Genomic DNA, 11,415 nt, shown 5'->3' on the forward strand with positions numbered 1-11,415 from the left:
CGCTAATAAACTGGTGGTGTTCCATGGCTGCACGATCTAGGTGAACCTTGGGCAAAGGATAATCATGCTGGCGTATCTGAATGTTAAAGCGGTTAGCCAAGCGAGTAGCATAAATACCACCATGTATTTTGCCCTTGGATTTATTAATATGGAGGTGGTGAAGGAAATATGCCCTAGAGGCAATAATAAAGTTATTATTTATTTCCTTATTTCATGATAAATGTTTATTATTCATGCTAGGATTGAATTAACCGGAAACATAATACATGTGTGAATACATAGACAAACATAGTGTCACTAGTATGCCTCTACTTGACTAGCTCGTTGAATCAAAGATGGTTAAGTTTCCTAGCCATAGACATGAGTTGCCATTTGATTAACGGGATCACATCATTAGAGAATGATGTGATTGACTTGACCCATTCCATTAGCTTAGCACTTGATCGTTTAGTATGTTGCTATTGCTTTCTTCATGACTTATACATGTTCCTATAACTATGAGATTATGCAACTCCCGTTTACCGGAGGAACACTGTGTGTGCTACCAAACATCACAACATAACTGGGTGATTATAAAGGAGCTCTACAGGTGTCTCCGAAGGTACATGTTGAGTTGGCGTATTTCGAGATTAGGATTTGTCACTCCGATTGTCGGAGAGGTATATCTGGACCCTCTCGGTAATGCACATCACTACAAGCCTTGCAAGCAATGCACATCACTACAAGCCTTGCAAGCATTACGTAACGAGTAAAGTGACTTGCTGGTAACGAGATTGGACTATGTATTGAGATACCGACGATCGAATCTCGGGCAAGTAACATACTGATGACAAAGGGAACAACGTATGTTGTTATGCGGTTTGACCGATAAAGATCTTCGTAGAATATGTAGGAGCCAATATGAGCATCCAGGTTCCGCTATTGGTTATTGACCGGAAACGTGTCTCGGTCATGTCTACATAGTTCTCGAACCCGTAGGGTCCGCACGCTTAAGGTTTCGATGACAGTTATATTATGAGTTTATGAGTTTTGATGTACCAAAGGTTGTTTGGAGTCCCGGATGTGATTACGAACATGACGAGGAGTCTCTAAATGGTCGAGACATGAAGATTGATATATTGGAAGCCTATATTTGGATATCGGAAGTGTTCCGGGTGAAATCGGGATTTTACCGGAGTACCGGGAGGTTACCGGTACCCCCCGGGGGCTTAATGTGCCATAGTGGGCCTTAGTGGAGAAGAGGAGAGGAGGCCAGGGCAGGGCCGCGTGCCCCTCCCCCCTAGTCCGAATAGGACAAGGAGAGGGGGGTGGCACCCCCCCCCTTTCCTTCCTCTCTCTCCCTCCTCTTTTCCCCCTTCTCCATGTCCAACAAGGAAGGAGGGAGTCCTACTCCCGGTGGGAGTAGGACTCCCCTTGGCGCGCCTCCTCCCTGGCCGGCCGCCCCCTCCCCCTTGCTCCTTTATATATGTGGGCAGGGGGGCACCTCTAGACACAACAATTGATCTCTTGATCTCTTATCCGTGTGCGGTGCCCCCTCCACCATAGTCCTCCTCGATAATATTGTAGCGGTGCTTAGGCGAAGCCCTGGGATGGTAGAACATCAAGATCGTCACCACGCTGTTGTGCTGACGGAACTCTCCCTTGACACTCGGCTGGATCGGAGTTCGAGGGACGTCATCGAGCTGAACGTGTGCTAGAACTCGGAGGTGCCGTAGTTTCGGTGCTTGATCGGTCGGGCCGTGAAGACGTACGACTACATCAACCGCGTTGTTCTAACGCTTCCGCTTTCGGTCTACGAGGGTACGTGGATGACACTCTCCCCTCTCATTGCTATGCATCACCATGATCTTGCGTGTGCGTAGGATTTTTTTTTGAAATTACTAAGTTCCCCAACAGTGGCATCCGAGCCAGGTTTTATGTGTAGATGTTATATGCACGAGTAGAACACAAGTGAGTTGTGGGCGATACAAGTCATACTGCTTACTAGCATGTCATACTTTGGTTCGGCGGTATTGTTGGATGAAGCGGCCCGGACCGACATTACGCGTACGCTTACGCGAGACTGGTTCTACCGACGTGCTTTGCACACAGGTGGCTGGCGGGTGTCAGTTTCTCCAACTTTAGTTGAACCGAGTGTGGCTATGCCCGGTCCTTGCAAAGGTTAAAACAACACTAACTTGACGAACTATCGTTGTGGTTTTGATGCGTAGGTAAGAACGGTTCTTGCTCAGCCCGTAGCAGCCACGTAAAATTTGCAACAACAAAGTAGAGGATGTCTAACTTGTTTTTGCAGGGCATGTTGTGATGTGATATGGTCAAGAAGTGATGCTATATTTTATTGTATGAGATGATCATGATTTGTAACCGAGTTATCGGCAACTGGCAGGAGCCATATGGTTGTCGCTTTATTGTATGAAATGCAAGCGCCCTGTAATTGCTTTACTTTATCACTAAGCGGTAGCGATAGTCGTAGAAGCAATAGATGGCGTAACGACAACGATGCTACGATGGAGATCAAGGTGTCGCGCCGGTGACGATGGTGATCACGACGGTGCTTTGGAGATGGAGATCACAAGCACAAGATGATGATGGACATATCATATCACTTATATTGATTGCATGTGATGTTTATCCTTTATGCATCTTATCTTGCTTTGATTGACGGTAGCATTTTAAGATGATCTATCACTAAATTATCAATAAGTGTTCTCCCTGAATATGCACCATTGCGAAAGTTCTTCATGCTGAGACACCACGTGATGATCGGGTGTGATAGGCTCTACATTCAAATACAACGGGTGCAAAACAGTTGCACACGCGGAATACTCAGGTTAAACTTGACGAGCCTAGCATATACAGATATGGCCTCGGAACACGGAGACCGAAAGGTCGAACATGAATCATATAGTAGATATGTTCACCATTAAAAACTACTCCATCTCACGTGATGATCGAACATGGTTCACTACTGGAATCTGGCACTTTGCCATCTGCCATGACAGATGGCAAAGGCATGGTCGGCGGATGGCAAAGGCTTTGCCATCTGCCAGCAGATGGCAAACAGTTTGTCTGAAACCCTGCCAGTAAAGGCTTCTTTGCCGTCTGCTGGCTGATGGCAAAGAGCTTGTGCCTTTGCCATCAGCTGGCAGATGGCAAAGCCTCTTAACGGGGTTAGCCCCGTTAGAAGGCTAACGGCATACTTTGCCGTCTGCCAGCAGATGGCAAAGGCTGCAGGCTCTTTGCCGTCTGCTAGCAGATGGCAAAGAGCCCAAATAGGCCAGCCCAAATTTTACATGTAGATGACACGTGGCCTCTTTGCCATCTGCCAGCAGATGGCAAAGTGACTATATTGCCCCATTTAATTTTGATTTTTCTTATATCAGTTCCTTTTCACAGAAAATCAAACACTAATATATTTATATGACCAATATAGCATATTCAACACATATTACCAATAGTCATGAACACATATATATCCAACACATGTTACCAATAGTAGCAAGTTTCATCCGTACATATACATAGTTTCATCAATATTACACAGTTTCATCCATAGGTAGCAAGTTTCACAACATTAAAACAAAAACTAAATACAAGCACTCCATCAACCCAAGCTTCCGTGATCTTAAGCAAATCTATAAAATGGGAAAGAAGAAAGTTAGAAGAAGATTAGAAGAAGACTAGAAGAAGAAGATTATTATGATGCGGAAATATGCATGGATTGTCAAAACTTGCATTATCCTACTATCACTAGTACAAGAAAGCTGCAGGTTGGCATAGTTCATGAACCATGTACATCATGACAAATACAATATCATCCAATGCTCAACTATGAACAAAATTGAACAATTACACCTCACAAAGGCAGAGCATAGAACCAACAAGCAAGTAGGAGGGGTATAAGAGTATGCATGCATTGGAAAACTCAAGAGTAAAATTGGAAGTAAATTGAGCCATCTAAACAGTAAAAAAAATAGCACAAGCAAGACCAGAAGTTCAGCAAACAGCCAGAACCACTACGAACTGACAAGCAGTAAATCCTTCATGGCTAAAATATAATAACATAGCAAAAGGATCGAGACGGCTCACGCATAACTCGCCATGAGCTACCTGGGGAAAACAATATGAGCCACAGTTAGCCAATTTTAGGATAACACTAGTATGATGCCCGTGCATTGCACAGAACAACAAGATGCATGTTGAGATTGACATGTGCGCGAGTAGGTCTCATGTCTAACGGTACTTATATCTTTATCTTACATCAGATGTGCAATCCTGCTCCCCAACAAAATTACATTTTTTTGGTTATGTGCAAAATTTCATGAAGAAAAAATATTTGTGATGCTTTGCACAATATTAAACAAAATCGATGCTCCAAGAAGCTTTAAAAATGACCAATTTTCGTTTGTCCCGACCACCATTTATGTTATGCCTTCACGAAATGGTATGCACATCTATAACACTCCAACAAATTTGTAGCCAAAATAAATAAGCTTTTTGAATTTTATTATTATTATTCTAATTATACTATTCAACTATGTGTATGTGATCTTAGGAAGTCCGTGTCACATCTTTCTTCTTCTACTTCTAATTAGAAATGCACACGTCCGACTCAAAAATAAATAAGAAATGCACACCAAAATTGATTGTACAGCTAACATACTTTTCTTGGCACACATGACATTTTCGTGTATCAATACAAATTCAGACTCAAGCTGTAGTATGAATATAATCTGTAGCCTGAGCATAATGTTTGTTTGGCTCCATGGGGCTCCTGACTATTCACCTCTTCACAGACTAATTCATAAGGTGGAAGGAACACCACAACTACTTCTGCACATACAGTTACGTAGTTGATGCAAGTGCTTCTTCAAGCTCACAGCAGATGCACATACAATCTGGGCATTCACAACAGGGCTTCTTCAAGCTCACAGCAGATGCAAGTGCAAAGAAATAACAGGCTGGAATGACTTCTCACTGGGAAAAAGTGAATGCCCAGATTGTTTTTCAATGTCACGTAGTTGATGTGTAACACCAGATAGAAGTGTGTGCTTTTATTTGATGTGAAACATCAAATTCCTTGACAATTAAGTGTCGTTTGTGGAGTTTTGCATGTCAAAGACCTGTAGCTTTTATCAGGTTGAACCTGAGTATTCCATGGAACTTATTGTGTGAATTTAAGATCTTCAATGCTATGGAAATTTGTTGTCTATTTCTGAATTTGATGCCAATAATATGTACACTTCTGATAAAATATCTTGCAACACACCATTCCATACAGAATAGTACAGTCATAAAATATTTGTTGTCAAAAGTTTCCTTCTTTAACATAGCATTGCATACAGAACAGTATAATGATCAACAATTTGCTGTAGTACACTGCTGAAAAATTAAAAAGCTCACGCTAAATTGGGAGGCGAAGAGGCCGAGTCTGGGTCAAACCTGCTCGAGAGCGTCATTTAGACCGCACCCAGCAGGCCCAGTCCGACGTGGCCGGTCGATGGGCCCAGCCCAGGCGCCACATATGCAAAACCACCGTCCCAAACTACTTAAGTGGGTGCCAGGGGGTGATATGTCTAGTTTAGAATAGTTCAGGGGATTAAGAACTCGGTTTTAAACATGGGGGGTTATGTGATCCAAACAGGATACTTCTGGGGGTTATCTATACTTTTTTCTACAGTTACAAGATTATAAGGCCTATATTATCTCTTTGCTATTATCAATGTCGAGATCGTGTTTGAGCAAAAAAACATACAGTATCTAAATGGTTACTCCTCAAGACCATTCACCACTCATGACAACGAAAGGTGAATGGAAGATTCAGAAATCAAGTAAGGCTTTTATGGTCGAGCAAACAGAATTAAGTTATGCAGCAGATGGCAGAGTATGCAGCAGACCGTTTAAAGCACAAAATAGGATGGATCGTAGCTTGCGTCATATTCTTTCTTCAGCATAACTTCAGGACCAATATATGCCGGAGTTCCAACAATTGAATGGTTCAGAATGATGAACCAATGACAGTAGAATAGAAAACAACATGAGTTCAAATCATTTAGAAATTAGTATCCATCCCAACATCTGTTTGTTACAAGACAGCAAGCATGGAAGACATGAATCTATGTGTTGTGTTGTGTGCAATATACGAAAAGTTAGAGGAAGCCCAAACATCGAGGAAAAAGTTTAGAATCCAAGATTCATGTCTCGTGCATACATTAATTAGAAAATTAGACCATGAAAATGTTTCCCCACAGCCGTACACCTACAACACTTGAAAATATTCTAATCAAGCATGTACGACCATTTCACACCAGATATATGTTTTAATGCCCTTACCAATAGTCTGTGTATTAACGTGAAGTCGTGAACCCCTTCTATCATCGCCACAAAGATTTTGTTTCTTTGATCTTGAGGAGGAAAATTAATTGAATCCCCCTTCTCCCTTTTCTACAACTGAAAATTAATTGAATCCCCCTTTGCAGATCCACAAACAATTCGTTCCTAAACATTTCACAAATCACATGTTTAGGGGACCACGATTTCAATCATGAACGGATCTGATACACAACTGTACTCCAAAAATTCACATTTGTTTTGATCTGGTAGGAGAAACACATGACTTACAGGGGGGTGAGCGTGGTTGGGATGGTCATAGTGGCTCGAGGTAGTTGACACCAGCGCGGCCGGGAACAAGCAGATCGCCCCGGAAAAACTCCTCCGCATCTGCAGTGCCCATGATGACTCGTGGCATTCGAGGCATGGAACAAAGGGACTCATGTTGGAGGTTGAGAACCAGAGCCTGCATAAAATGGAATCAACCCATTAGCCACACACAGAAAACAAAGTACTTACTATATACTCCACTATCCTCTCCGTCTCTGATGACCTGCGTAGCCAGGTCTAGAAGGAGAGGTCGTTGGTAAAGCACAAAGCCAAATGTAATAACGCTATAGGGAGCAGTAGTAGTTAGCAAATTCAGCAGCAGCAAACACACCGATGCAACCCAAGCTCGTCCTGTTCCAGATCGAGCACTCTTAACACTGCCTCCTCTTCCCAGCACACCCCTTCTTCAACCACCAGACACAGCAGCAGCAGAGGATCTCGTCCTATGGCATCTTCAACGATTGGGCAGCAAAGAGGGCATCACCTTCGCAAAATCGGAAGAGGTGGTTGGAATTAGCAGCCTGATGGAATGATTCATGCAGCAGAGCGACGCTACAGCCGTGGGTATGGGCGTGAGCAGTGTGCATACCTGGAGACCCTGCCACCTCCCAGGCTGCAGCAACAGATGCAGATGGCATCGCCTCGCAGCACCGACAAGATGCGTGGAGCAGCGACCAGTGGCAACGCCGGCCAACGGCGACTTTGACAATGGTGGCTTTGGTGTTTGTCAGGGAAACGGTTGGCGGCAGCAGCAAACCACGATTGACGAGGTCCATGGCGTCGGCACTAGGGTTGGAGCAGCGGAGAGCGGAAGAAGCACGTGCGCATGTGAGGAAATCGAATCAGACGGTTTCCAGATCGAAACAAACAGAGGGAGGGAGGGAGAGAGGCAGGGAGGAGAAGAGGGACCTTCCATGGATGCGGCTGCTACGGTGTCGGAGCTCCATGGAGAAGAAGCACACGGACCGGACGAAGGTCCCTGACCTTCCGTGGCCGCCGGTGGGTGGTTGTGGAGGTGGATCCGGCGCTGTGGTCGCTCGCTTGGAGCTGCTCGAGCAGGGGAGGCGTCCCACCGCCCCCTCATTCCTACTCTACCGGACTGCGCCGCCCAGCCCAGCTCGACGACGACGGCGCTGGCGGGTCTGGGCGCGCCATTGTCGCCGCCTGACCTGCTCGGTCGCGATCGATTTCCCTCCCTCTTCTCTTCTCTTGTCTTGTGATAAGGTGAGGGGTGGGGGAGAGGGTCGGAGCGGCGGCTGTTGGGGAAGGCCATGGCCGGCGGCGAGGTCTGTGTGAGGGAGGCGGGGCGGTGGGTGGCTCCGGCGGCGATGGCATGGGTGGGGAGGGGAACGGGCTGGGGCTGGGCTGGGGTTGGGGGTTGGGTGGCCGCTTCCTCTCCTCTCCCGAGAAACAAAGAAAAATAGTACTGTACTACTTGTATTTTGGTGGATCGCTCGTGGCCGAATTTCGTGTTTTGACCCTTTTTGAAAAGGATTTCAGGATCTGACCCCTGTTTGAAAAAATTTCGTGATTTGACCCTTTTGCTACCGCCAGGGCCTACGGCGGTAGGGTTAGATAGCCTACCGCCACGGCCCATGGCGGTAGGGGTGCGACGGAGGGGGATGGCGGCCGTTTGACTGCGCTGACGTGGATAAGTACCTACCGCCAGGAGGCCTGGCGGTAGGCTATCCAAACCTACCGCTAGAGCACCTGGCGGTAGGTTCCTGTCTCAGTGTAACGATTCTGTAACGAAGAATTGAGTTGCCCTGGCGGTAGGCTGTCTGACCCTACCGCCAGGGGCCTTGGCGGTAGGGTCTTGTTTTTTCAGTGTAACGATTCTGTAACGAAGAATTGAGTTGCCCTGGCGGTAGGCTGTCTGACCCTACCGCCAGGGGCCTTGGCGGTAGGGTCCTGTGTTTTATGAATTTAAGTTCATTTGCTTGCTTCTTTTCAAATTCAATATGACAATAATATTATAGCAATTTTCACAAATATGACAACAATATCACAGATCTCAAACAATTAAACTTGGGCATCACATACACATTAACAAATTTGAAGTGCATAGAACATTTCAAACGAACTTCAACTAATTAGTAAACGGAGTTCCACATAGTTTCACAAATAGCAAACACATAGATCCACAAATAGCAAACACATAGTTCCACGTAGCTTCATAACCATCCGAATAGTTCAATCAAACGAAGTTCAACGAAACTAAAAGAGCCAACTATCGAAGAGCATAATCAGTTGCTCCTTCCCCTCTTGGAGGTACGGTCCTCGTTACTCTTTGAACGATTCTCTTCGGTCTTCTTCTTGGGCCGTCGAGGAACCGGTCTCTGGAAAGGGTCCGGACTCAGCAAATCCTTCTTCTTCGGATTCCTCTTCTTCGGCAGCTGAGATGCTTGAGACGTTTGAGTTGCTGGAGGTCCATAATCTTCATCGTACTCCTCCTCCCCGTTGCTCTCATCCTCCTCATCCCCTTCTTCATATATGGCCTCCTCCTCCTCCTCCTCCTCCTCCTCCTCATCCTCCTCCTCCCCAACCAACCTAGACGACGAGGGAGCATGGCTCGATGAGCCGATGATACCCTGTGTGGCTACAGGCTGATGAGCTTCAACTGACCCAGCTCCAGCACACCCAAGCAGCCCTACCAGCTTGCGACAACGCTGCACGAACTTCTGCACTCACAATGAAGCAAGGTCATAATAAGTTCAGATCGACTGACTGCAAGTGAACAAGATGCATCTGTTCCGAGGAGACTGAAATTGTACCTTCATCGTCCCCCTGACTCTGGTCTCAGATTGTACGCTCCCGGGAAGATGACCTAGTGCATCTGAGGCTTCAAAGATGCATCTGTTCAGCTCACCGGACTGCAACGGCATAAGTCAGTCACGTTGACGAATAAAATATTTTAAATACGACCGTCGGTTCAAACGTACCACTCTGTTGATGAGGGGTGCAAACTCCCTAAATCCACTGTGCATGTCTCTGATGCCGGTCTGGTATTCCTGTTCATCGGGGTCAGCCCACTCCAGCTCCGCGATGTCTTCCGCCGTCCATCGAGGCCTGAGACGAAGACGATGCTTCTGGCCATCATCGTACCACCTCATGTGTCGGCCCAGGTAATCATCCCAGTTAGTCACTCTCCTCTCCACGTCTTTACGCCACCTCCATCGGTTCCACTCCGTCACATGAGTCTTATGCTCCTCTCCCTAGTCTGTGATCGACTGATTCTTCTGCCGGCTCATCCTGCAAGGCATAAGCAACAAGAATCATCATAAGCGCAATGAGATCATCATAAGCAACAAGAAACATGATAATCTCACGGAGAACAAAGAGCTCACAGGTGCAGCGCGTGGCCGCCGGTATCGGTGGGCTGGCCCGGTGGGGTATGCTGATAAATCCCAAACTGCGTGGCCACGCGTTGTGGCAAATGCCACTCGACGGCGTACACACAGATCATGGGCACGATGCACCGCCAGATACCACGGTCCGCATCGCACATCACGTTCAGATCAAAGGCCCACTCTCGTTCTTGTCGATACGGGCACCAGATTACCTATTACATATACCTTGGTAAGTTCGCACTCTCGGTCAATAGCGGAATCAAAGAGAAAGGTGTTGTGCGAGTTCATATACCTGCGTATGCGTCAAAGCGTCCAACTCGTTGGTGTAGGTCTTGTACGAAGTCTTGTTTAGGCCCGTGTAGAGTTTGACAACGTCCCACTCGTAAGCTACGGTGGGGTTTCGAGTCTCGTCGCCTTCTTCGCCATAGTCTTCCCATGGGCGTCTTGGCAACTTCTCCGGACGCCCCACCGGCAGCCGCTCCCACATCCAAATGGAGAAGGCCCAGACAAAGCCACCCATATTGGACTTGTCTCCCGTCCTCTGCGTTGCGTCGTCAAGCTGCAAAACATCAAATGAGGATCAGATATAAGAAAATGTCATGGACACACTTTCGTAGGTAGGTACGCAATTAGACACTCTCTTACCGAACGGTATAGGTAGGCGAGAGATGCCGTCCCCCAACTGTACCCTGCATCCCAGTCCGCTAGGAAGAACAGATACGCCCAGTTGGCAGAGTTCCCGGAGCTGTTTGGAAACACGACCTCCGAGAGAATATACCACAGATAGGCCCTCGCGTACAACTCCACAGTCGCCTCATCTGCGCCTTGGGGGCATGTCCTCCGGTGCTCTGAGAGCCAGGGCAACGGCACACCGGATGTACGGTTACTCTTCGCACCGGGGCAGTCGCCGATGAGGGTGGTGACCCTCTCCTGCCAGTTGGCCCTCTCCACTCGACCGGTGAGTGCATGACCCTCGATCGGCATTGCAGTAATCATCCCCCAGTCCTCTAGGGTCACCGTCATCTCCCCTCATGGCAGATGGAAAGAATGGGTCTCCGGTCTCCAACGGTCAATCAGAGTTGTGAGAGCCGCGTGGACAAGCGTCGGTGGCTGACGCTTGAACTGCAGCACGAAACCCAACAGACGGGCTCTCTTGAAGAACGACGCGTAGCGCTCGTCGTAGTCCATATGCCCATGAACCCCGTGACCCCTCATGCGCAGTGGCTGGAGCGTCTGTTAAAAAGTGAACGCCAAAAAGTTAGGAAATCATTTTCGTCAATCCGAGAACTTTGATCAAAAAAAATTCATATCACTTACCTCTTCGTTCTCTATGAAACGGGCACGATGACCCTTGTCGAATGCCCAGTCCAGCATGCAGTACCGTGGGCCGATGTTGTCCGCAAGA

The 11,415-nt window shown here is 47.0% G+C and overlaps 1 long non-coding RNA gene across 1 annotated transcript; it reads right to left on the minus strand.

Moving 5' to 3' along the window:
* Nucleotides 1-6,167: 6,167 nt before the first annotated feature.
* On the minus strand, nt 6,168-8,020 carry LOC123111603 (uncharacterized). The gene is made up of 5 exons (XR_006454575.1): nt 7,570-8,020; nt 7,250-7,446; nt 6,992-7,144; nt 6,622-6,796; nt 6,168-6,498 (listed from the first exon to the last, which is right to left on the minus strand). It is a non-coding gene; the product is annotated as an uncharacterized lncRNA (long non-coding RNA).
* Between the last annotated feature and the right edge of the window lie 3,395 nt (nt 8,021-11,415).

Source organism: Triticum aestivum, chromosome 5B (genome assembly GCF_018294505.1).
Source record: "Triticum aestivum cultivar Chinese Spring chromosome 5B, IWGSC CS RefSeq v2.1, whole genome shotgun sequence".
Taxonomy (NCBI): domain Eukaryota; kingdom Viridiplantae; phylum Streptophyta; class Magnoliopsida; order Poales; family Poaceae; genus Triticum; species Triticum aestivum.